The following is a 26,847-nucleotide window of genomic DNA, read 5'->3' as shown; positions in this document are numbered from 1 at the left end:
TAAAAGATGACTTTAACACAGCCAGTCAATACTGCTTTCACAGATATCATTGGTAAAAGCAGATCACATATTATAAATTCAGTTTATTGCTCTGATCTACTGGAATTCAGTGAAATGACTGAAATGACTTTTTACGGGGGGCGGCAAAGCAGCTGCTGGCCATTTCCAATGTCTTCTAAACAAAATATCTGGACAGGAGTTTCAGATCACTTTGTTCATTACAGCCTTAAATAACCCACAACATTTATTTTCAAATAATGAATGTAATATGAATAAGGCTCATGCACAGCATTATTATTCATAAATATTTTTGTCACTAATTTCACTGCTCTTATTCATATGAGCGTAACTGTTGAGTGATTTAAGTTTAGAAATCAGCAAGGCATGTCAAACAGTTATTTAAATAGAAGCAAACTTCTACATGAAATACCAGGCATATTCCTATTATACTATATTACCAGGGTATAAATAATCACATGTTTTTTACAGAATGACTCTGGAAAATTCAAGCCTGTAATAAAATCCCAAACTACCAAATAGACAAAAGAACTTTTGGGTGTGTAAGCCATTCAAATAGCAGGAAGGCAAATCGTGTTCTGCACTCCTAATTTGAATTAAGTTTTATTTTCCCTAGCTAAACTTCAAGCTTCCACATTTCCACAAATGGCATTAAAACTTTTATTCTCCCACTTAAAAGGAAGTTTGTCTATCACACGAAATTTCCCGTTCTGGCTTTTATTTCGAGGATTAAAAAGCAATGCACAAGATCAGCAATGATAGCCTTGTTCGCTCCAACCTTAGTGAATCAAGTTCACTGGAGGTGAAGCAGTGGAATTATCAGTACAAGTGGCTGTGTCATCAAAGCTTTCTGAGAGGTAGTGTATGGAAATGCCTAAACAAACAGAAGCGTAAAAGCTGTCTGCATGGGAAAGGGCTCTCCCAAGGCTTTTCATTAAAACAATTCCAATTGCAGCTTCATGATGCAGCTTTATATTATATGAGAAATATAAAATCTTGACATTTTTCTAAATGTGAATGGGTTAAAGAACCTCTCCACGCTACAGCGAGCCTGAGAATTTCCAGCAGCTGATGAAGACCAGTTGACCACCTGATACTTTTTCAGCAGGGTGATAAAATTAAAGGATTGCTTTGATTTGCTTGAAGGATTACTTTCTATAGTTAATTGTTTAAAGCGCACAGTCTTACAAAAGGGAAAAATATCAAGAAGGTTAATGTAGAGTGAGCTAATTGCAAGCTGATTACATTGCGCAAAGCAAGAGATATTACTTGTGTTACATACCATCACAAGGACTAGCCTGTTCCACCCTGCTGCTGCAGCAAACAAGCTGATTTGCTAACAAAGTGGTCAGCTCGGGCACTTGCACAGCATCTCGGTAGGTCCACAGGCGACTGCTTCCCATGCAGAGAATCTCAAGCTCCATTTTCCAATCTGATTACACGGCTCCTTATTCCGGCAGCCTTAAACCTTCATGGCAGTTTACCAACATTTTCATCACTTTTTCTTTTACAAAGCAAAAGGACTGATAAGCTCTCAGGTACCCGGGATTTTATAGTCGATGGCTGGCAGGCAGCCAGCTTCCCTCGCAGCACAACTGTTTCGTGCCACAATGCAAAAAGCACACTGAATTTAACAGATAGCACAAAACTATTAGAATTTTGCAGTACGTACAAGCAAGCAGCATGTTTCTGTCTTTGCAGATGTAGACACTTCTGTTTAGTCGTGTTTATAACATGCCTAGACCCGAAAAGACGGGTTTAAAAAAAAAATAAAAAAAAGGAAAAAGAAAAAAGAAACACCAGAACAAATGAAGACAGAGTACTGTCACTAAGTCAATCGCACTACAAAGTGTGCACCCAAGTTGCCCCATTGCAGGGCTGCCAAATTACCAGGAATTAGAGACAATACTAATAACTTTTGATAAAAACTTAAATTAAGAAAAAGGAAAACAAATCTTCAGACTAAATGAAAGTGTGTCACATAAACTGAAACATTTATCGTTAATATTTTATAATGTTAATATTTGAAATGTTAATATTTGAACATTAAAACAAATGCAAAAAAGAGACACTATTGTCTATTTTTGGCATGTGAAATGCTTACATCAAGCATTAAAATAACCACAAGATATACTTGGGTTTACTTATTCTCTGGCTCAGAAATACCACCTGAATGATGAAAGAACAAAAATACAATTCTTATTGGCAGACGTGGAACATCTTCATAAAATGCCCATTCTCATGTATACCATGTACAGTCTAAAAATCTAAGGTACACAGGAGGAATTATAAATATATAAGTAAATTTTCATATATATATATATATGTGTGAAGAAAATGACAGACTGCAAGTTCTGCAAAAAGTGTATCCTACAAATCTTAAGGATTCCAACAAAAAGAAATCTAATAAAAAGCAAGGGAAAAGGAAGCTTCCTTACTTTTGGTTAAAGAAAAAGTCATTAAACCAACAAGTTTTTACTTATTGCTACCGAGGCTTACTCTCCCATTCAAAGAAATTGGTTATCCATGTACTATTTGCATAATGCCCAAAACAGCCTATATGGAACTAACGTAACATGAAGTTAATAGTGTAGAAAACAATTCCCCCGTGCCCCCCCAAGCAAAACATTTTTTTTTAAATCAAGCGGACCAAACTGAAATCCAAAGGAATATGACCCATAAAGTATTCTTAGAAGAGGAAATGCGGTTTTGCATATCATCACTTTTATCATTAGGGAATGGGGGTGGAAAGGCGGAGGGTAAGGCAGTGAGTTATGGGGGCGCGGGGGGGGGGGAGTACAACTAAGCTGGCGCGATGGCTCAGTACTCCAGATCACCAGTGCATTGACCCTCTGTATCTCTGAGTCATTAGCTGGAATCCCAGCTCTGCCTTCAGGAGTAGGGATCTGAACTCGCACACCGATGCGGTGCGATGCGGGATCTTGAGCGTGGCAGACAGAAGGGTCATTCTCCTCGGTGGGGAGGAGGCCGGCGGCCCCCCGGGAGGGCAGGGCTGGATGAGTGACTGTCGCCCGGCGCAGGCACTGGACATGCTGCTGACTCAGGCGGGGACACTGACAGGCACCGCTGCTTCTCCCCATCACTCCTGGACGAGGTGGTTTTAGGCCACCGGTGCTGACAGGTATATGCAAAATTCAGGGGGAAAATTATCAACATATCCTTACTTGTCTCTGTGTGCGTGCACATGTGGATCTCTATATATACAGCTCTCCGTGCGGCTATACAAATGTTTACACATATTTATGGAGACATACTGAAACAGGCTAAACCGCCTTCTCTGCAGCCATACGTAGTGCTCAGCACTGCCAAAATATTCCTACACCAGTTCTTCTCCTTAATACAGCTACAATTTTATATATATATTTACGCACACACAGAGGCTACGTATGCCATTCACATACACATAGTACTCTGTGCAAGTAGCTTTATCTTTAAAATTACATTCGCTAATTTACATGGAAATTTCATCTCTGATAAAATAAAAAACACATTTTAACCAGCTTCTAATGGTAGCACATTATTCCCATGAATGATTCCTAGTAAACTATTTATTACAACTGTAAGATTTGAGAGGGTTTGTTGCTTGCAGAGGCAGGTTGTGGGTTTGCCTTTTTTTTTTTTTCTCCCTCCCCCCCTTTATCCCCCCCCTATGATTTATTGGATGGTGAGCAAACCCACTTAAACTATAGTTGTCCGTATGAATCACTAATTTTCATGTTTCTAATTAAAATGTAAACAGTGTAATGAAGACATCAAGTTTTTAGGCAAATGTCTCTTCCAGTGCCACTTGGGGTATGGTAATTACTGAAGCAGATCTATGGATGCTCCCGAATCCTCTACAAGTCCAGATTAAAAGCATTACTGCTAAACCTTGCTTTTTACACCAGGGAATTGTGTTCTCTAACCTATTCCCAGTTTGCTTACAGATGCATATCTGTACAAGCCTTTATAAGTAGTCATTAAAAAAAAAATCAAAATAGAAGTTTATCACATAAAAGGAACAGGTTGGGGGGGGGGAAATGTGATTTCATTTAAAATAAAATTTGATTTCACTTTTATGATTACACATAACTAGCATAGTAAAACCTGTGCTGAAAACTTATCATCTTAGTGCTTCATTCAGAAAAAGAAAAATAAATTAGACACTATTAAGAGAATTTTTAAAAAATCCTAAATGATATTTCAAGCCTGTATTAAAATTCCTATTGTTCCAAAATGCTTGTTTCACAGTCAATTAATTTAAAAATATATTATTCAGTAAAAAATTAATAAAAAAGATATCTATTCACTGAGGAAAAAAAAATGCAAGTGGACATTGCAAATACAAAATGCTTGATGTAAAACTGTAAATCTTTTGTTGTATTTTTTCCAGCCTTTATGTCAATCTGAAATTTGTCAGAATTTATCCTAAAGCAAATGACCTCTCCTACGTTTACCGAAGGAATACAAGTCCTCTCCTGCTTACAATTGTTAATTGAGCCTGTCTGCCACAGCATCTCTTTCCTCTCCAAATAAGCCAGGATACTTGTTTTACATATTTACTGCCAAGCACTTGAACAGTCCTCTATTTTATTATAATACCGGGTGTTCCCCCCCCACCCCCCCGCCTTCTGGAAGATTTTTTTTTCTGTACTGCGAGTAGTTAAAGCTGAAATCCACAGTGATATAGACCGTGTAAAATGCCTAGTACAAGAAGAGGCTTTTCCTCCTCTCTTCCTGGACTCAAAGTCCATATTCTGACTGGTACAGCCAATTTTCATATTATTTTTACATAAATGCTAGACAAGCATGTCTGCGTTGCTAACCTGGATCATGAAGATGAGAGCGCACAGAATGTACATGTGCATATGCACGTGCATAAACATTTTAGTGGGTGGTCCACCATTTCAGTTATATTTTACTAGTAAAGTATTGTATACAAACATGAATACTTCTCAGTAGATAAATATATATATAATTTCAGATTACATCAAATCATAAAGCATCTTTTTTCCCAAATCATAAATGCCTTAGCAGAATAAAACAAAACAAAACACTATTTAGGCGTTTCCTTCAAATGCATTGTTCCAGGAAAACCAGATTTAATTAGACAAATAGCATTTTAAAGGCTACTGCTTTATAATATGGTACTCTTGAAAATGATGGGGGGTTGTGAGTGAAAACACCATTCTCATTTAGCTCTGTGGTAAAAAAAAAAAATTACACACACTCACACATGCTAAACATTTTCTGGTTTTTTTTTTTTTATTATTATGGCTTGAGACAATGGGGAAATCTTATGTCTTCGCAACAGTTCCAAGGCCACACTAATCAGGTGTAATTTTTAATGAACACTGACTGTTTGGTGCTCATTCAAGGTATTTCATTAGGAGGTTATTCATTTAAAATAAATGTTTCAACCATATCAAGCTGTAACCTTTCTTGAAATGTAAATGAATGGTTTAAATGAGAAGATTAATAAAGAAGGGATGTTCCAATTCCAAGCATGGCATGCTATGTATTTTTAAATTTGTCTATGCCAGATGCTGTCAGTCAGAACAAAAAACTGTCCAAGCAGACAATCTGTGCGTCTGAATGTTGATCATGTTGGAAAGTAAAGGGGGAGGGGGGAGAGAGTGTGTCAAGGATTCATGGTCCTTCATCTTTGCAGTAGAGCAAACACGTCTCTCAGTATAACGACAGACAGCTGCTTCCACTTTCTAATGTGCCCTAACTTAGATCACTGAAAGAATTGTCAGCACTCAGAGAAACACACAAAGATAACACAGCCAGCTGCCATGAAGGGGGAAACAGCACAGCTCAGAAGAAATGGGATTTGTTCCATTTGCATGATGCTGGCTCCCTTGGGCCCCTTTCTTTCAAATCCAAAGCACAAAAGACAACACTTAACATATTTGCTTAAAGATGACAACCTCATGTTGATTTCATTTGGATGTAACAGTGTCAGGATTACAGATATAAGAATATATTATATCTGTAACAGAGACTGACAAATGTATCCATCAGTGAAACTGTCTGATTCATCTGCTTATACAGCCATTTTACCATCCCAAGGGTGCCATCTAAGTAGTAACTTTAGAAGACTGAAGGTCTAATTTTATTACACCACATTTCAACCTACTAAACAATATTATTTCTAAAATAGATCATTTTTATTGGAAGTCTCCCTGATGAAAAATCCAGTAGACACCGGAGAATTTATGAACTGTATGGGTCCTTTGAACTCAATATACTGCTCATTTTAAGCAACTTTCTTTATACACGATCAAAACCTAAGCTCAAATAACTGAAATTGAGCTAAAAACATAGATGATAATGGTACCTATCTTAATATTACATCATAGTCTGTTGTTATTTGAATGTTTGCTGTTTGGCAGTCTGTCACTATTTAGAGTGCTTCTTGTTACAGTTCTGCATCAATAAAAGAGTTTCTTCAATAGAAACTCTATGAATAATTATTGTTCTTCAATACACTTTGATGAGCTACGCAATCTAATTTTTGGTTAAGGTTTTTATTGGGCACTCCAAAAGTCACATGAAAGTGACTGAAAGCCTAACGCGCTACTCATCACACTGCGCTGCAGCTGCAGAAACAGAAAACCAAACTAAGGGGCACATATTTGCAAGATCGTCTGTCTGCACAGTTTTATGGACCGGCCTCTTTTTTTAATCAGATGAAACAATTCGGCTGTGGCTAGATTCTCTCTAGTCTCAAATGCATTACACTGAACTGTCTGCCGGCCAAAGTATCCCCCACCCCACCACCACCGAGTGACTGTGCATAATGCTCTCTATGTGAACTGCTTTGTCTAGAGGAACTCAAAACTGCTTGTTGCTATCTGCTGCCACCAAGAACTGCACTGTAATTCACTAGATTGAAGTTGTTTTGTAAAATGGAGTTAACTGCTGTACGTGGAATTTCAGCACAGCAGATGGTTACCAATGATTATTTTCAATTTGTTTAGTTTCAAGCAATGGGGCTGGTTGGGAAGAGCAGTGAGGAGCACAGGAATGGGGAGAGGAGCGAGGTTAGATACGCTGACTTGGAATGCAAGTAGTGCTAGATAGCATAGCGTTAAAAGGAGAGAAAAAAAGAAAAGAAAAAAAAAAAAAAGGTCTCTGCTCCAAACTGCAGTGAAGCTAAGGGAAAAAAAATAATCGGGTTTTATACACATATACAGATAAAAAAAATAAAGAATACAACACTTAAAAGGGGGCACTTACTGATCAATCATTCTCTGTTCAAGAGTTACCTTACATTTTAAATATTGGAAATGGACTTTAAAGTTTCCAAAGGTAAATTGTCTCTATTCACATTTTGCCATCATTCAAGTTTAAATCACTCTCTACTATAAGTGGTTCAGTTGTTGAACTGGAAATGGAAAAGGAACCATTTATGGACAAGTGCACATGAACAGAAATTAAGCTGTAAATATCTGGGCTGGGCCATTATTGTAGTCCAGAAACATCTGGGGCTGAAGCCCAGGCTGGGCCCCGCTCCTTCTGTGTTCAGGTAATTGCTTAGATGATTTATAACTTACTGTTTCTATTAAAAATGGTTTAAAGAGAAATTTGGAGCCCGAATTCTAAAATGACTTTGCTCTTGCTTTCATTTGTCCAGGAGGAAAAAAAAAAAAATCCTTTCCCATTTCTCCCCTCTCCTACATCTAAGAGGTACAATGTTGCACCACAAGAACAAAATTCACACTTTTCTAAATTCAGACCAAAGACATGACACATACCCTTCCAGCAAAAAAAAAAAAAATAAAAAATCAGAGACCATCCATTCAGCTTACATTTGAGTTGCTCAGTGCTTTAATACTTCCCATTAAAATTAATTATGAATTATTTTCCCCACATAATTACTTTCTTAAAAAAAAATAAATAAATTCCTATAAACTGTATCAATGCATTCACAGCACATTCACTTGTCCCTGCTACTTTGATCCACCTGACGGTCAGTTTGCTCTGCCTGCCACCACGATGCCAGGGGTGATGTGGGCACCCAGGAGGGACCACAGGTACCATGTCCCTCACAGGGATGTTTCTGGCTCTAGGACTTGCTTCCCCCACTCATTTCAACACAGTCTGATTTTTTGGCTTTCAGGATGAGCCATAAAAGCCACCCATTTGACAGGGTGGAAGAGAAAGGCTCAGGATATTGGGGTTTGGAGGACACCAATCCTTTACTGGCAGTTAGGAAAAAAAGATTACCCTCTCCCAGGCAGAATAGCAGGGACAGTCTCTGACTGTAAACAACTCTGTCATCAAAAAACTTGGTTATTTAAGACTGAGCAGATATCCTAACTATATTTCCAACCCTTTCCCATGACAGGTAAAGCGTATTCTAAGAGTACCCCTAACCCTTGCAGAGATTAGGTTTGTAAAGCGGTTAACCATGCTGCCCCCCAGGTGTTACGCATCCCTTTTTATTGAGGTTTCTGTATGTTGGGCAGTTTACTGCACAGCTCCAACACACAACATGGAGCGAAGGAACAAGTTTGCAACCTGGGTGTATGCCAAGGTTGAAGTGACACACTACTGATTGTCTCAGCCCCTTGGGAAAAAGTGGATTAGATGAATCACAAAACAATGTCACCATTATTTCTCCAGTAAGTTAACTATCCGTTGGCCGCAGGTGATCAAGACATAAGAAGTATGACCTAGCACTTTCACAGATTGTGCTCTGCCTTGGAATTTTTTCTCCCCTGCATCTCCATAAACCGTAATTATCCTTAGACTGACAAAAACTCTTTGACATTTTGAGGCAATGGAAAACTTTGTGTACGGGTTTGCATCTATCTAGGAACATACTAAATAAATCTTCCAAACTGCTTACGGGTTACTGTCAAACTCCCCCAACAAAATTTGGTCCAGTACCACCAGTAAAGCAGATACCATACACTTTGTATACAAAACAGGGTTTTAATTTTTTTTTTTTAAATTACTTTTAAAGAAAAGGTTGGAAAGCTAAATTGAGTATAGATCTCCTGATTATAGGCCAGGTGAGCTACAAAATCAACAAAACCAATCCCTTTAACTTTAGCTTGATTCTTTCTCTTTTCCCTATGTTGTACAGAAATGCAGGAACTCAACAATGTAGTTAAGCTTCCTGGCTCAACAATAAATGTGCAGCTAAAATGCTGTATTCATACAATTAAAAAGCAAAGTTTACCCAGAGTAACAGGCCTATCTGTTCAACTACACAGAGGATTTAATGAAGTCATCAGCAGGACATACTTTTCCTCCTTCAAAAGTATACATGTTCCAACCACGTTTCAATTCAAACTGGCAAAATAATACTTAAAAACGCTCAAGCGGAAAGTGCCCATGTTAAACCAGTACACTTTCAGGAAAGGTTGCATACTTGGTTAATGACACTCTGTGTGACAAAGTTTTCTTAAATATATATTTCTCCCTAAACATACTCACATTCTTAGACCAAAACTAAACCATTAATTGGGGCATGTCTTAATTTATGGTACCAAATCCAAGAATACTTGCCCTTTTGTTCTACTTCAGTAGATTTAAGGAAAACTTGAAGCAGACTATCAGATTCATTTGAATTATTGGAAACCCTCCGATTTCTAATGGTGATATAGTGGAGTAGAGAACTGTGATCAAACATTTGAGCTGAAGAACAAGTCTGACTGCACATAAATATCAATGTTAGTAACAATAGCCCATAGGAGAACAAGAAACTGCAATATGGCATTTCACAAGAGAAAAGGGTCGAGCAATTGAACCTAGGTGATGGGAATAGGGTTAACTGGGTTTAATTCCACCTGAATTATTTATTATCTATATTTTAGTACATAATAAATTTTAGTAGCTAATTTTGTAAGTCTCAAATATTGTGCACCGGCTTCTGTAGTCTTTACTATAGTAAAGAGCAGTGTATACCTAAAGAAAGATTTCTACCAGGTGAAGAAATAACTATGAGCGAGCCACGTGGTTATACCATAGTGGATTTGAGTCTTTACTTTCATAAAGTTTCATCACCACTAAAGAAAAAAAAAAAAAGAAAGCAAAGAACATAACAAATACAAAAGCCTTCCACCAGATTAAAAAAAAGAAAAAGAAAAAAAAAAAGGAAAGCAAACCACTTATTGTAGCAAAACTCCAGGAATAACGAGGAATATGCACAGAGATTTTATCATGCAACACAAATGGGATTCTCTTTGTTGGTGCCAGCTTTAAAACTTTCTGCAGATGGTTGCGCGGGTGAGGGTCTGGCAGCAGAGGTTATTGGCGTGCCCTCTAGAGGCTGGATGTCTGGCCAAGGAGCTTTTCAGCAGCTACTAAAACACAGAAGAAACTAACAGAACTAGATCTGTAAGCAGTGCTAACTCTTTTTATTTTTTCAAGCATATTTTATGTACTCCAAGAAACTGTAAGTATTAATACAGCGAACCAAACCTCTAAAGGATTCCTGTCAAGTATAAATACATGCATAAACACAAGATATAATTGAAAAAGTCTTTGCTTAATGAGCTCACGGGTGCTTTGGCACAGTGCATAAAATGTAGATTTGAAATTTTAAGATGATATATCAATTCCCACAGTTGGGCTTTGGAATCAAAATAAAAAAAATAAAATCTATTCAGCATCAGTTCAGATTCAGGTTACTCTAACATGGAGCCACACCCTACAAATAACAACAATAAATTTTCTTACCACCCACCTGTGTACTCATAAAGTGTGGATCTTTTTAAAGGCAAAAACATCTCAGGGTAAAAACAGGGTCAACTTTTGCATTGGCAGTAAGTAAAAAGCTCTAATATACCTAGTCAGTCATACACTAGTTGAAATACAGCCCACAGAGCACTTAATAGCTCAGCCCAACAAGCATATCACCAAGTGGAATTTGGTGCACAAATGCAAATGGCTGGATACTTTTTTTCTTAAACCGTACATGATTTTTCTCCTTATTATCTTACTACTAACAGCAAGTAAGTCTTATTACAGTTAACTAGGAAATAAACTTGCTTGCCTGAAATCCAGCACTTTAGAAACCATATGCTAGTAAATTATATTACAACATAAAAGAAACGCCTCCTGAAAGCAGTTATCCTATAAGAAACATGGATGTACAAGGTTTCACTTCTTTCAGTGCCTTTTTACCACGTAATGAACATATTAATAGCTATCCAGTCACAGTCTTTTGCTTACAGTATTTACAAAATACCCCAATTTGACACTGATTGGTATATATAGTAAAAGGAGACACCACAAAGAAAATAGTTATTTCCACCTCTAAAAGGATAGTTAAATGATAAAGTAACATCATTAATGAAAAACTCATTATTGCAACTACACAATACTATCATGCCTATTCATACTTAATTTTCTTGTAGAAATTATATTAAACAGCACAGCATATAATCGGTTCTGATTGGGGGTAGGAGAGAACCAGTCGTTAACTATGACTAAAATGACCAGTTTTCCAGTGCAGTTGTCTTCTAATTAAATCTAAGTGTGGAGCACAGTCATTGAGATACGCTATAATGATTTGCTTGGAAGTATTTTTCCCTTTTTTTTCCCCCCCTCTGCTTATCAGAATACCTTACACCTTCCAAAACTAGAGCAAGGGGAAAAAAAACCCCACAAAACCAAAACCAAAAAACCAACTTGCTACTGGCAGATGCCATACCAAGGCATGTATTACTCACCATCCTTCTGCCCACATTCGGGAACGCAGCTCATCTATTTCTTAGCTCTTCCTGCTAACAGGTACTACCTCAAAAATCTCAGAACTGCACCTCAATTGCGATTTCAAAAAGACAAGCTTCGTAATGACAAACTAGACTGCCATTTTATTAGCAGCAAAATAAATACAGTTGTAGTACTCATTGCTGCATTAAGCTACAGCAATTCCCCCATTTACTGTTAGCTGTTGGGGATTACACCGTAATCTGGAAGCTGTTCTGGAGCTGTCTGCTCCAGAACAGCTTCCAGCTGAGGATCCAACAATGCCAGTACTGTACCCCCGAGCAGATACCCAGAGAGCCTGGCACCCCAGGAGTATATTAAGCGGGTACAAGTTTCTCCTCAGTTTATGGCTAGTATTTTCTATGAGATCAGACTTAGAGAAGAAATAAGTTATTATATCAGAGTCTCTTATCTTTACAATGAAAGACTGCAGGTCACCTGGTAGAGGACACAACAGATATTAAAGTGATTATAGCCTTGATCTTAGTCAGAAGATAGAATTACATGCGTGTTGGTAGAGACGTCAATAAGACCACGCAGAATGGTACTTTTCTGTGTTTTAGGAGCGCAGTATTTCTACATTTACTGTATTTCAAATACAAAAGAGTTTCACAGTGGCAGGGTAAGACCGAGAGGCTGAGAGCAGGGTGGGGGGGCTGGGGGATGTGAGTAGGCAGAGAGAGGGGGGCACAGAACGGCTTTGAAAAGCTAGGAAGGAGAGCTTCTATTTCTCTGCAATGGGTTTATATCAGCCAGGCTTAAATAATGGTATTGCAAATTGAGGCCCAGGGGAATTTGGAGCGTACAAGTGAGCTTTTGTTCGCCAAACCCCAAAAGGTATGTGGGAGATTTGGGGGTTTGTTTCCATTTAAATGGCATACGTATTTCTAAACCATAAGTTAAACTATTTTGCACTGTTTATTGTATGGCCTTGCTGATCCAGTACCTGTTAGGAAAAATATTTTTCCTAGCCAATATAGTGACAACTCTTTAAAGTAACAATTATCTATTACTGTACTTAGCATTTTCATTTCCTTCCCTTCAGAACTTCTGAACAAGGAAGAAAGCAACAAATCTAATAGAAACCTCATAAGGAAAACAAAAAAGATGGGGGGGAAGATGGGGGGGAAGAGGGGGGGAGGGCAGGGAGCAATAGAGAAAAAGAAGAGCATGGTTAAAGTCATTTGAAGGGATGCAAGCTTTCCAGTGTAAACACAGAAGCTAATTAGTATGTTGTGATTTTAAAACATATTCTGTCATCAGAAAGCAAAATAGAAATCTGTACTAAAAAAAAATAATCTTTTGAGGTCTTTAAAGCGGGTGGACAAAAACATAGGCACATAAAAACATACGCCTCTACTCTCCCCTCCCCACACACATGCACAGATACAAAATTGGGTTAGTCCTCTGTAAATAGGCTTAGCTCCTGTAAATATATCTCAGGATTTTAGGTGTACTTTTTCACACTGTAAGATTTCTATACAAAACCAGTTTAATCTAACTCCCTCTGATTATTATTAGAAACTCATTATTTGAGGACATCTATCTTTACAGTAACTATGCACCATTAAGGAGCACAATGCCCATAATTGTTTAAAAAAGCCATGGGGGGGAGGGGGAAGGGAGAAGAGGATCAGGAGGAGGGAGAAGGTAACTAAGGGAGGTTTTGCAATTAGAACAGCATCATCTACTTTGCATTTTGCTCCTTGGAACATTTACACAGAAACAAACTGGTGTTAAAGTTTCCTCCATCCAAAATCACAAATGAATCATTCATTATACCTTTATGTAACACACATATTTTTGACCTGAAGAATTTAAAATGTGTTCTTACAACCACCGGGAAAAATCAAAAGCCCTATTTACTCTCTCATACAGCATTAATACCTCAAGAGGGAGATTGTAGCATTTAAGAAGTACAAATAAAGCTAATGCCTACCATTTTCTGTGGGAATTCTTATAACACCCATCACCTGGCTTGTAAGATTTGTTGCACACCTGCAAATCCAAAGTCAATACAAATTGCAGGGACTGAGCACCTCCAATAACCGAGCACCCAGAAGTGGAAACCTGAATTGCACTTGCTGAGATGCAATACAATTCGTGATGCTATCTCAGCCACTCAGAGCCTTCAAGCTCAAACTGCAGCCGTTGTAGCAGCTCCAAAACAGAAAGGAACAGTAACTTTAGCTAAAACCGACTTGCTTGTCATGAATGAAAGCAACGACTTCTACTATGTCTAAACAGGTGACATCTTTTTTTTTTTTGGGGGGGGGGGGGGGAGGGAGAGAAGAAGTGTGTTTGCTAATTATTCAATAACAAAACATCTTTCCTCAATGAGTGGTGAAAATTCTTACTCCAAATGAATACTAGTGTCAGTTTGTCTGTTATTCTGTACCATATGGATAATCTGCTTGGTGATGGAAGAAATGCCACATTATAACTCTTTCAACATTTCTAACCAGTGAAAACTTTAAAAATGTCATTCATTAAGGAGCTGGTTATTCACAGTCTCTATAAGCACATGATGAGATATATTTTACCTACATCCAACTTAAAAAAAAAAAAAAAAAAAAAGAAAAAGCTTCAAACAAAGGCTTCTCAAACTTACCTAAGTATGTGTCTCAACAAAGACATTCTCTGCATGTTAAGGTGTGCATGTTAAGGATATGACTGTCCCATTGACAAATGCTAGGGGCCAAATAATGAGAAGTGCTTCATACCCCTCTTTACATAGGATTTACTGACTTTCAGCTTCAGCTCTCTACCAAAACTAATATTAATCTGAATAATAGATCAAATTTCTTGATAGACCTACCATGGTATCAGCTACATTAATGTTACTGCTAATTTTTTTTTAAACTGACAGCAAAAAAGTACACCAGTGTTGTAGCATAAAGAATGCCTACACAGGGCAGGAGTATGAAATGAAGTGAAGGGAAGCCAAAGAACAAAATGAAAATGAAAGATTAAAAAAGGTTAACTGCTGCATGGACAGCTTTCAAAATATATTTCTTTCAGCTTTTGTTGAAGGCAAAGAGTGAGAAATAAAGAATTATCAGAAATTCTATAGGACATGAAAAATTACTATCATTAAAATAGAGTACCTGCCTATTTATGGTATGTTCAATACAGCACCAGTACAGATATATAGTTAATGTAAAGCTGCAGATCTAACACTAGTAAACACAAAACTGCTTAATTTTGTAAATTAAGTGTATGTTCAGTTGAAGAGTTAGCAAATTTACAGTCACTTTCCACATTAAAAATAACTGAATCTTGCTAGTTTAAACACAGCAATTTTCTGACTGATGTATGGGGATATCCAGTTCACAAATTATCACAGGGCACTTTAAGCCTATAATACTTTCATACAAACCAGTACACACTGTTTTAAAATTTAATTTCTCTATTTTAGTCATGCAGATGACCTATCAATTAAGTTTAAAGATCTTCAGCAAACTCCATATGTATTTTAAATAAAACAATCGTATAGAGTGTAAGAAAGGATTCTTAAAAACATAGTGTCCAAACTGAGTTTGCGTACAGCAACATCGCACTATTCTTTCAAGTTGCAAGAGGAAACAGAATTGTATTCGTATATCAAGAGTATATTTCTCCAATACTGTATGTAGTGATGTGGTCCACAAATGCCAACAACAAGAGACTGAAAATAGGATCAATTCTTTTCCTTCTCAGAAACAATCTTGTAAGCACCTGAGTTCCCAAAGACATAAAAGAGTAGTTACTTTTCTGAGGTCTTTTGATATCGCTCTTCATGGTGGAGATATCCACGAGTGATGGGAAAGATCTCTTTTGAAAGTAAATGGTGTGCCTTCAAGCGTGTTCAGATACATCTTTGCTGTTCCTTTCTATGTTTCTCAAGTTTTACTTGAAAAGGATGCTTGATTTTTTAAAATTTGGTTTAGGTTATCACAATGGGATACCTTATATCAGTCAGTGCTTGCAAACCTTATTCTTCCAGCATAGAATCTAGCTGTTTCTTTCTCTGTGTCAACACAGGAGGCTGAAGTAATCAGATAGGTCTAAAGAAGACAGAGGACGTTAACCTGCACTTTCTCAGAATCTGTGATGAGTAAGTTCATACTTTCAACATGATCACACTGAGCTGTAAGGTATATAAATAGCTACCTTTCATCTAAAAGCACAGATATCACAGAAGTTTGTATAACAGGGCTATCAGTTCATAATATTTTAAATGTCAATATTGATACTATTGTCAGGGATTAATAATTTCTGCATATAACTTTATCATTCCCATCCACCCTCTGCTGTCACTCAGTAATATAAAGTAATTGTTACCTCTTTCCCTCACCATGTCTTCAGAAGAAACATACACACAGTAACATCTGTTGTACTGCCTAGGAATATCTTTGCAGCAGTACAGTTCTCATAGTTTTATTAAGTGATAATTCAAGCTTACTGTATAAATGCTTTTTTATTAATGACTTGTTTGTATGCTAGAATGGAGGAGACTGAAGGGGAAAAAACCTCTCAGAGGAAAATAGGGATGTTATTTCCAACATATTAAAAGGCAAACAGCAGTTGTTCTAAATCAAGGAAAAAAAAAACCCTGAACGAGAGCATGAAGATACATTCCTGCCACAAAGCCCCGTAACCCACCAGGTCCAGCCCCTTCTCCCATCTCCTCTCAATATCAATTTTCAAATTCCATTCAGATTAGCAGGAGTTATGCAAACATGCATTCTTGTGTCCCTTAAGCGTTTTATCACACTGAAGACGAGAAACAAAAAGTTTAATTATGACCCATACCGGAAAATCATTCATTCAGACCCTGCTTAATTAGATGTGAGACAGCTATCTTAGATCATGAAGTTCGACCACAGTATGCTCCTACTGCCAGAGTATTAACGCAAATAAGATACAGATTACTGAAACCAATTTATCATCACCAATCTATAACCAGCTTGACACATGCACACATTCAAAAATATCACGCAAAATAAATTGTGGCATACATCTTCATACACTGAGCAATTCATATACAGAAAACAAACCATATGCTTTAACAAAGAGTACAAGATGCATTAAAAGTAGAATACAAAAGGGTTAAAAACGGATAACAAAAAGTCCAAGCAATATGTGTTTTCAAGGGACCTGGAGCAAAAATGGGCTTGCATCACCGAAGTTTGCTATTGTATCAAAATCTCAGCATTTTTCTCCACATCGCTTTCAGGATATTTTAAATTTAACTAACAATATACTAGCAGTAGATGCACTATAATTTAAAAGAACCAAGAAAAATAATTTCTCGGTAACAGTTAAATAATATGACTGGTACTTGCTATTTCAGTGTTTCATGGCACATCAGACCACACACTTAATAGACGACTATAAAAAAATTAAAAAAAAAAAAAATCAGCCAGTGACATGGCAGTCATCTGTAGTTGCATTATTTTTAATTATAGCTGAAACAGGTGAAACTTTTTTCCATATGCAAAAAAAAAAAAAACAAACAAAAAAACAGTTTAAAGAACAAAGTTTTATTCCATTATTTAACTCTAATAACACATGGCTGTTCTTTCTATTGTACAAATACAATAGCCATTGTAGTAAGGAGTGTTGCTTATATGATTAAACAGATAGTTCAGTATTATGATATGTTTGACAGGTACTGCTACTAGCACTATAGGAACAGACATACAATATTGTTATTACCATACTGTGTGTGCCGATAGCTCGTAGCAATATAACTCAGCAAAAAGGAAGCACAGACTCCGCATTTTCATCACTGCAGTCGTCTCCGTATGCTCGTAATCAGTAGTGCTTTGTGCAGATTACACTTTCTAGTATTCTTCCCATTCTCAAACTGACCTGTCGAAGCCCAATCTCTCCCACAGTTTCTCAAGACTTTGGTAACCAAGATTGATACCAACTATTTCTTTTTCCATTTTACCCTCACTTGTCACACAGTGAGACCAACATCAACAGGTATTTAGAAGCAATAGTAGTGAAGTCCACTTGTATTTAGTAGGTTGCTGCAAATACAAATTATCTTCTAAGAAACATAATACATATACACGCATTCTCTTTAACATGCTGATCAGGGGGGTGGCAGGTACAATTATTAAAGGACTGAAAGCCTTAGATTTCCTTTGACCTCCATTACAGTCTGGGACTCTCTGCTCCTTGAAGGATAAGATTGTATTTGTCAAACCTATGGTAACATATTGCAAGTGGATTTTCTCTGTTCTTCTGTATTAGCTATCATCCTTTAAAGGAATACATTTTCACTAAGGAAGATGTATATGTTGTTTTGAGATTCAAAGATTTTTCTTTTTTCTTCTTTCTTTTTTCAAGAAAAAAAGAAAAATTGAATGATCTTAAGGAATTTTCTTTATGCTCCTATTTCTCACACACTCTATAAAAATATCATTGACATAGGGTGAAAAGGTCGCATGCCTCACAGAAATGGAACAAAGTACTCCAGTAAGGTTTTTCACCTGGAAAATATCCCTATAACTAATTCTTCGTATTGGAAATTTTTTATTATTATTTTAGCAACCAAAAAAACTTCAGGCCTTTTCCCAGCCTAGAGTTCCCTGAAGTGATCTTTCCCATAAGGAAGATAAGTTTTCACTTAGAGGATAGCATCTCTAGCAGCAAGAGTTTAATACTCTGCAACAATATCAGGGATACGCAATCCTGAATTTACAGCTCTTCAAATTACTTTTATAGCTATACTGTTCATTTTGGATCAGATGCTTATCTAAAATTCCATATATTTTGGTAGCCATAATATCTGATTTAAAACAGCTTCCAATAAGCCAAAGAACGGTACTGAAAAAAAAAGCCGCTAAAAAAACCCCAACCAAACGTGGGCCAGATTCTGGGAGCTGTAAATTACTGTAGCTCTTTAAAGCTAAACTATTTTACACCAGCTAAGGATTGGGACCACTATGCACAATTCCACTTCAAAGTTGATGTTTTTCCACATGCATAGTGCTTTGCTTCGCATCTGCTCTCTTAATAACACATGAGAATTTCTAACTAGTTTATCCCAAATTCTTTTTATAGTTATTTTTACGTCTTTTCTTATCAATGACTGAGGCGGAGAAAAAAAAGTGCTGATTGATCAATTAATCAAGCTTTATTGACATACAATATTCCTCAATACTTCAGAAATGTCTGCAGAACAATTTCCTCCAATCATAAGATCAATGAATCAATGTAAAACCCCAGTAATTAAATTTATCAACTCGGTATCAATACATCTGGCACTTTATGAAAGTATTATGTGAAGTTTGTTCTCTTAAGGGATATATTGATTGAGGGCAAGGAGCCAAATATTTCTATTATTAGATCTGGGAACGCTAGATCAAAACTCGGTCTGTTATAAACAACTTACGAGTGTTTCATATACACAGATCTCATGCTGATTCTGTACCATTAAACCCACGCCTAACAAGCAGATAAGCCTATTAATTGATGATTAAGACTACAGGAAGATCAGTCATTATATTCAATGCTTCTTGTATGCATGCATTGAACAAACATATTGACAGGAACCGTACAGAATAATTTTCCTCTAGGAATTATATTTTAAAAAAGGAGGAGAACATCTAAACAAAATCAGATTTCAAACCTTGTTCATGCAGCATAAAATAGCCTTAATTAATTAATTACATTTTGAAACTAAAGCTTTGCAGTTTGAAAAAGATTATCACATCTCTCTCTGTTGTATATAGTAGTTATTAATTGAAAGGTGAACAATGAAGCTTAAAGATGACACATCTGACAAGAGCCATATTAAAAACCAAAACAAGGAAACAAAAATGCCATCTGAGTGTTTTACGATTTAATTTTTAAAGGGCTAGTGTACAAACTATTCTGGAATATATTTTTAGTTGCTATCCCTTACTGCATATGCGTAAGCAAGTAGGGCACAAAAGTTCATGAAGTGCCATTTTATCATTTATAAGAAAAACAGTAGCAGGCTTTTTATATCAAGGAAAAAAAAAGAAGAATTTTTGGCTCTGCTTGAACAAAATAATTCTTAAGGAACAGCTAACGACATAAGACTGTCATTTTCCCCCCCATGAACTGTATGATAAAGATATCAATAACAATACAATCTTCACATTTGTAATAAAGAAGCAGCAAATGTCCCTGTGCTTTCACAGATGTTGCAATAAATAAAACTAATTTGATCGAGTACTGAACATATTTTACTATGAAGGGAGGGAAATAATGACAAAAACCCCAAACCCACCAGATTCATGTAGGAGTCACATCCTGTTACAAACATCAAACAACAATGAGCCTTTATTACCATGCTATGATTCCTTCATTTCAAACATGATTAATTAGCAAGTATAACACTCACCAAAACTCCCACCACGCTGCTGTTAGCTGCCTATTTGCAAATGGGTGTCTATCAAGTATCCATAAGCAGTATTAGTCTCATTTATGACACTGAAGAAAAGTCGTCAAAGCATCTTGCTTTAAGGAAGATTTCACTCATACCTTAGCCAAAAAGAAAAGAAAATAACAGAAAACAAAACCCCAAGCACAAACGCACACCAAAACCCTCTTTTGTTGAAGGGATTCCTTGATAATCCAAACACAAACTTCATGCAAAATGAAAAACTTTTCTAAAAAGTTGCTAAACAATTAAAATGGTTGAAAATAAGTAGAGACAAAAGATGAGTTTAGACTTTGTTTTGGACTTTTTTTTTTTACTTGAAACCTCAACTTTATATTCAATTCGAAATACACTGCTTCTGTTGAGAATGAAAGTGTGGTTCATATGTCAAAAATGGAAACAAAAAAGTATGAGATGAGGAAGACACACTTAGCAGGACTCTTAACACGTTTTAAGCTGTGCAAACAGATATCTTCAAATGTACCTTACTTGCAATAAACATTACTTTGGCAGTAAAAGAAACTTTGTTTCACAGGGAGGACAGGTGGAAACTGAGATTACAAATACAGAAGAAGAAACAAGAATGAGATGAGAGGAAAAAAAAAACAAAAACCGAAATTGCCTTCTCAAGCTGAACTCTATAAGTACCATCACAAAAACAACGGAAAAAAAGGTTTAATTTGGAAGCAACAGATGTATTCCTAAACAAGAAAATATCCCCGATGAAATAATGCACGGGCATACAGAGAGGATCTTTAAAAGTATGAAGAGAGATGCCTGTGTGGCAAAGCTAAAGTTTCAATGTGAAAATAAAAATTATGCAGAAGATCCAATGCCTCCTTGGTTTACCAGCTCTGTATCACAGATACTTGATGATTTTGTCACGCCCAGAGCAGAGTCATTTTTAAGTGCAAATCCATCCTACTCTCTCCAGCTTTTCAATTTTATAAATTTGGCATCAAAAACATCAAAGCAGCTTCCACTTCGGACCTAACTTTTAGAGGATCAATGTGACAAGTCACTGCTTGATAGATGTTTCTCTTGATAAACGACTTGTTCAAAAGAGACATTGTAGCTTTCATTTCCTGACCACAACACACTTTTAATTTGCAACAGCAGAGCTGCTCGAGTGTGACTAGTTCCCACTTTCCAGCCTTTCAGGATTGTGGCACTGTCAGGCCTCATACATGGGCAAAACAAAAAGTCAGAAAGAGGTGCATCCGCAACAAGAATTGTGGCGAAACTTTTCCTCAAACAGGAACCTGGTTACGTTTGATTTCTCCTAAGGGTGAGCTTTTAAATCCCCCTCTCATTCACTTCTAATCCTTAACATTTTAGGGAAGGGGGAAAAGAGAGGAGAAATCATATTTGGAAATATATATACACTTAACTGCCACAGAATATATAAGGCTGCCTAATGGTATTGTGTTTATTATACATATATATACATATTACTGCTACTATAATTATTATTATTATCTGAGAATCGCATTTAACAGTCCAAAACGTCCACACCATCCAATTTCAGCTCTCAGCATACTGTCCGATTCCCGATTTAAAATTTATAAATGTAATATCCTCCTCATCACAAGCAGCAGTCCAATCTGCTCTGAATATATATTACAGCTTTAACATCACAGAGGGAAATCTCCCATCTGGCAATCACATTCGCTCCAACAGCTCTAGGAAAAAAAAAAAAAAAAAAAAAAAAAAAGAAAAAAAAAACACGTTCCGCTCTCGCTCGCTCGCTCTCCTCCTTAAAACATTTCTCAGGGCAAATTATGTGCATCTAAAATAAACAGTTGCCTTATTGATCGCTTCAAAGTCAACAAGTTCTAAATGCAAAATGCAATCAGATTCTTCCCATCATATAGCACCCAGGATATGTTTAGCAATATAGTCACCTACAGCACCAAAATAGGAGCGTACATTGTGCAACTGCTCTCTCAATTTCTTTCTTGCATTCAGATATGTTATTACGAGAGATCATCAGCCACACACGCCAGACCTCCCCCTTATCCCAAACACACACACGCACGCACACACACACACTCGCTCCCTCTCCTAGGGTCTCTCTCCATCCTTATTTGTTGCTACCACACGCAATTAAAAGTGAACGTACCCCCTTTTTGGTTGCACAAAACAGACTATTAGTCGCTTCTGTTGTTAGTTCCTTAGCCTTAATTGCATACCTAGAGGTGTATCTACTGCACCACAAGGAGATCTATTGAAATTCCCCATGCTCCATTTTATCTGACTTTTTTGGAGGAGGGGGCGGCGTGGGGGGCTGGAGAGTGACCGTTAAAATGAAGCCAGTTTCAGCACCTGATTATTTCATTCTGTTACACATTGAGAGCAGAGCAGTGGGAAACAGACACTTTTAAGCTGAGCATAAAATACCACTTATTAAACAGTATTAAACATTTGGCTACAACAGTAATTTTGTTTGTTTACATGCAAAACATTCCCCCATGCCACATCAGTTAAAACCTCTAGCAGATGATTACATTGAAAGTAAGAGAGGGAAAAGCAGCTGGAGTTCAAATAAATACTCAAAAATTATTAGTTTGCAAAAGGAAAAAATACAGTTTAGGCATATATGTACGAGTACATAGACATATAGGTGTATATATTTATTGATACGCATTTTCCCCTTCTCCAGTCACTGAGTTTTACTAATTTACATACCATTGGAGTTCAGTGGTGTATATAGCGCACTGCTAGTAACATGCAACTTTAGGTTTTACAACTGAGATCAATACAATGGACAAAACTAATGCTATAATCAAAGCAGAAACGATAAACAAATGATAGCAAGAGAAAAAAATGCTTATATATACACAAGCGAAAATATACTATTAAACATTAGGTATTTATTACAAAATATTTGCATGCAGAGTCCTCAGTGCGTTATCATGCTATTTAAATTTGTCTTTGCTATTTAGATGCAAAGGAAGTAGATCCCAAAACGGACATACCATAAACACTGGTGCTACTGATCATTTCTTGCTGGCAGCACAAAAAGCTGAATTGGATTTTTCACAAGCAGGAATTCCAAAGGTTGCTTTTCATTAAAGCCACTTTTCCTCTCAGCTATCAAATGTCACTGCCTTGAAACGTGGGCCCTTTCGTCAGGTATTCATTTAACCTACATGCATATAATTAAGTGGGAAAGCAACATCAACAAAAAGGGGATCTCAGATCACAAGAGAAGAAAGAAAGGGGAAAAAAAAGCACATGACCAGGAATGCAAGTCCATGTCAATTTCACTCACTCCCATTGAAACTAACAAGAGCTCCAGGGAGGATAGTAATAGGATCAGTGGATTGTATATACCATTAAATTATACATCTTTCTCTCCCTTCCGAGCCAACAATACGCCCACCACGCTGTACCCCCTCCAAGATGATGTGCTTACATTTTACTGCAACAGCTCCTCTGACATATTCGTGCCCCCCCCCCAGCCAAGACACAGCAATTTAAACCTAACTTTTGTTTTGAGAGATTCTCATTTGCACTTATTTGCTCAGAAGTTAGTTGCCTCAAAGTCCAGCCCCGCGTTACCTGCAGTTTATTATTTTCCATGCAACTTAAAAATTAATCCAATTAGGTGGAGGAGGAGGTGGGGAGGGAGCTTGCAATCGCGAACTCTTAATCTGCCTACTATTGTTGGCAATGATGAAGGAGGAAAAACCATGCACTGCGATTGTATATCTGTACTTTCCAGACTACGATTAGGAAAGCAGACCGGAGTGTTTAGTATCAGAAATCGACTGCGAATTAGGGAAAATATTTAGGGCGCGAGCGGGCGATTAAAAAAAATAGGCGGCTGTGTCGGAGAGCTTCAAGATTAAATAAAATTTAAAACGATGGTAGGAAGACTAGGAAAAAAAAAAAAAAGATCTTCTTACCTGGAGATTTGGTACAAGAACCCGATAGGTTAGAGTCGCATCGATCCAATGTGTTTGCTGATGAATGGGGGCTCGGGTTAAGTGAAGGTGCCTATGATTTGAAATCATTCCAAGTTTTTGAAGGGAAGACTGACTGCAGCCTCTGCCATGTTGGAATTTCAAACCCAAAACAGCTGCTTTGCAAGGAGCCAGCATGCCAGCAGCTGGACGCCTGCGCAGAGCGCCGCCGAGCCAAATTCAAATCACTTTCACGCGAAGAGCCAAAGATCAGTTTTCAAAGGGGGAGCGGCGCGGGGGGCGGGGGCGCTCCGCGGCCCTGCGCGCCGGGGCCGCCGCTTCCCGCGGGGGACGGCGGAGCGCCCGCGCCGCGGTCCCGCTCTTGCTCCCCGGGGCGGCGGGACGGGGGCGGCAGGCTCCCTCCGCGGCGGCGGCGGCGGGGCTCCCCCCGGGCGCGGCGGCGCTCCGCGGTGCGGGGTGTGCGGAGGGGTAGGGCCGGGGCCTAGCGGCGGCCGGCGGCAGCGGGCCAGGGACCCGGCGGCGGAGGTTCCCCCGGCCGCGGCCGCCCTCGCTCTGCCGCGGCCGCCCCGCGCCAACCCCGCCTGGGGCCGCGGGGGGCGTCCCGGCTCGGCCTGCGCGGCTGCCCTCGCCGGCCGGCTCCTGCGCCGCGTCGCCGGGCGGCCGGTGTCGGGGCTCACTGGCCGCCGCCGCCTCCCGCCTGAGGAAAATGGCCGGGGTGGAAGTGCCCCGCGCGTCGGCGGGCTCGTCCCGGCCCGGGCGGCGGCCAGCGCCGGGCAGACGTGCCCCGTCACCCCCCCGCGCTGCTGCGGGGGAGCCCCGGCAGCTGCCCGCCGGAGCCCGGCTGTTAACAACCGCGGTGAGGCATTCCCGGTAGCCGGCAATGGCTGAGGGGCCCCGGCAGCCACACCTCCCTCTGCCCGCACTTCCCCGGCCCCGGCTCGGCGGGGGATGGCAGGGAGCCAGCTACCCCGGCCCACAGCTGCCGGGGACTCCCCTTGCATAAGAGGGATTCCCCGGGGGGCTGTTAGACGGGCTTTACAGCCTCTTTATGCTGACAGGGAAGGCATGAAGTGGCCACACAGCACAAATTGGGCCCTCCCTCTCCCACACCGGTTATGCTGTCTCTCGCAAACGAGCCTTTCTCCGGCGTGGCCGACCCGCTGTGCCCGGTGCTCTCACACACCCCGCTCCCTCCAGGCCCTCCCTGCCCACCCGCTTTCCTGTACCGCCGCTGCGGGAAGGGGAGCTAGGGCTTCCCACGAGACAGACCTGCATCCCTGGTTTTACACCTGGTGGGACTATGAGAGCATTTTTACCTTCTCTTCTAACGGGGAAGAAGCCACTCTGTCCGGATGCTGTTCCTTGGCTCTGGCTTAGGGTCCTCCTGGAGTGGTTTCACTTCCTCTCTTCCTGGTCCTGCTGAGGAGCTAAGGATGGCTTGGGAGGGTTGTTTGTCCATCCTGGATGTGGAAGAAATGGATTAAATTTTCTTAGCTAAAAAGGAAAACGCAGTGGGCACTGGAAGAGGCAGAGGAGACCAGACCCAGGGGATTAGCATCTGGAGGAGTGGGAACGGGCTGGTTCCCTGGCTGTTTTCCTTCTCAGTACTGTAGTAGGCCTAAATAAAACTCAGAAGTAGTTGCCAGCAGAAGCTGCTGTGAGCTCTCAGTCAGTCCTTACGCTATCAGGTAATGGAAGAGGAAAAGAAAGGACCAGAAGCCCTGTCTGATTTGTGTGGTCCATGAAGTGATTCAGTCAACCCAAAACGATTTTTACCAGCTGAAGACTATTTTGGGAGACCTGAGCCCCCCAAGTGACAAAACTGCACCTAGAGATTGGAAATAGAAGGACAGAGCAAAACAGCTAGACAAACTTCTGCTTGTTAAGGAAATGGAAGGTGTTCCTAGCTCACTTGGACAGCTAGGGATCACGCTGGCACTGCTAGTGAAATTACAAGGCGTCCTGAAGCAAGGAGCTGGTTCTAGAGATAGGTACAGCTTATACTAGTAAAACTGCTTTTGTTTCCCATTATGTCCAAACTAAAATAAAACATACGCGTGAAAACACAGTTTAACTGATTATTGGGATATAGAGAGCTATTTTTAGAACTTGCAACATAGCTATAGCAACAGAAACATAGAAATAGCTTTTAGGCAACTGCCCAGAGTGGCCAGCGGATGAGAAACCCCACCACAACACCCACTGTGGCCCAGTCTGCAGCACACTCTTCTGACACCTTTTCCCTGCCCTCAGCATCGGGTGGCTATGAGCAACGGGCCCATGGCCTGGATCAGCCCGTTGCCTGCGCAGATAGCCACCCATCCACCCTTCTATAAGAGCTCGTGGGTATTAAGTGGCAGCTTTGGCATTAACACAAGTAGACAACTGTTCCAAATGCAGGTAACGCATCAGTAGCCTCTGGTGTTCACTAGTTTGACCAAACCGTATGTATTACACCTGATGCTGAAATCTGTAACACAGCACGTTGCCTCTGCTAGTGCTGCCACCACCAAGCACTGAAAATAAGAAGACATTATCCCAAGGTCATGAGCTTGGTCTGAAAATCATATCGTTAAACATAAAAACGATTCTTTTTGTCTTTGTTATTTTATACATCTGGATTCCTTTTCCCATTTTTTTTTCCAAAACCATGGCACTGTGCACTTTTTCTCTCAAGTGAAAGATGAGTTTCTTGCACAATTACAGAGCTCCATGACTTGCAGTTGTAGGGAAACAGTGGCAACTATCATAAGGCATTAT

General features: G+C 39.1%; 1 protein-coding gene across 3 annotated transcripts in view; it reads right to left on the bottom strand.

The window, feature by feature from the left end:
- FIGN (fidgetin, microtubule severing factor) overlaps positions 1 to 24,407 on the bottom strand; it is a 105,489-nt gene extending 81,082 nt beyond the window's left edge. The window contains exons 1-2 of one of the 3 annotated variants that reach the window (XR_012588412.1): positions 24,070 to 24,407; positions 22,497 to 23,306 (exon numbers count right to left, since the gene is read on the bottom strand). The gene's annotated coding sequence lies outside the window, so the exon portion shown is untranslated. Of the gene's footprint in view, positions 1 to 20,119; positions 22,278 to 22,496; positions 23,307 to 24,069 lie in introns of those variants that run through there. The other 2 variants (XM_074595442.1, XM_074595443.1) reach the window with 2 other exon arrangements.
- Between the last annotated feature and the right edge of the window lie 2,440 nt (positions 24,408 to 26,847).

Source organism: Larus michahellis, chromosome 7 (assembly GCF_964199755.1).
Source record: "Larus michahellis chromosome 7, bLarMic1.1, whole genome shotgun sequence".
Lineage (NCBI taxonomy): Eukaryota > Metazoa > Chordata > Aves > Charadriiformes > Laridae > Larus > Larus michahellis.
This window is presented reverse-complemented; position numbering and strand designations above follow the sequence as displayed.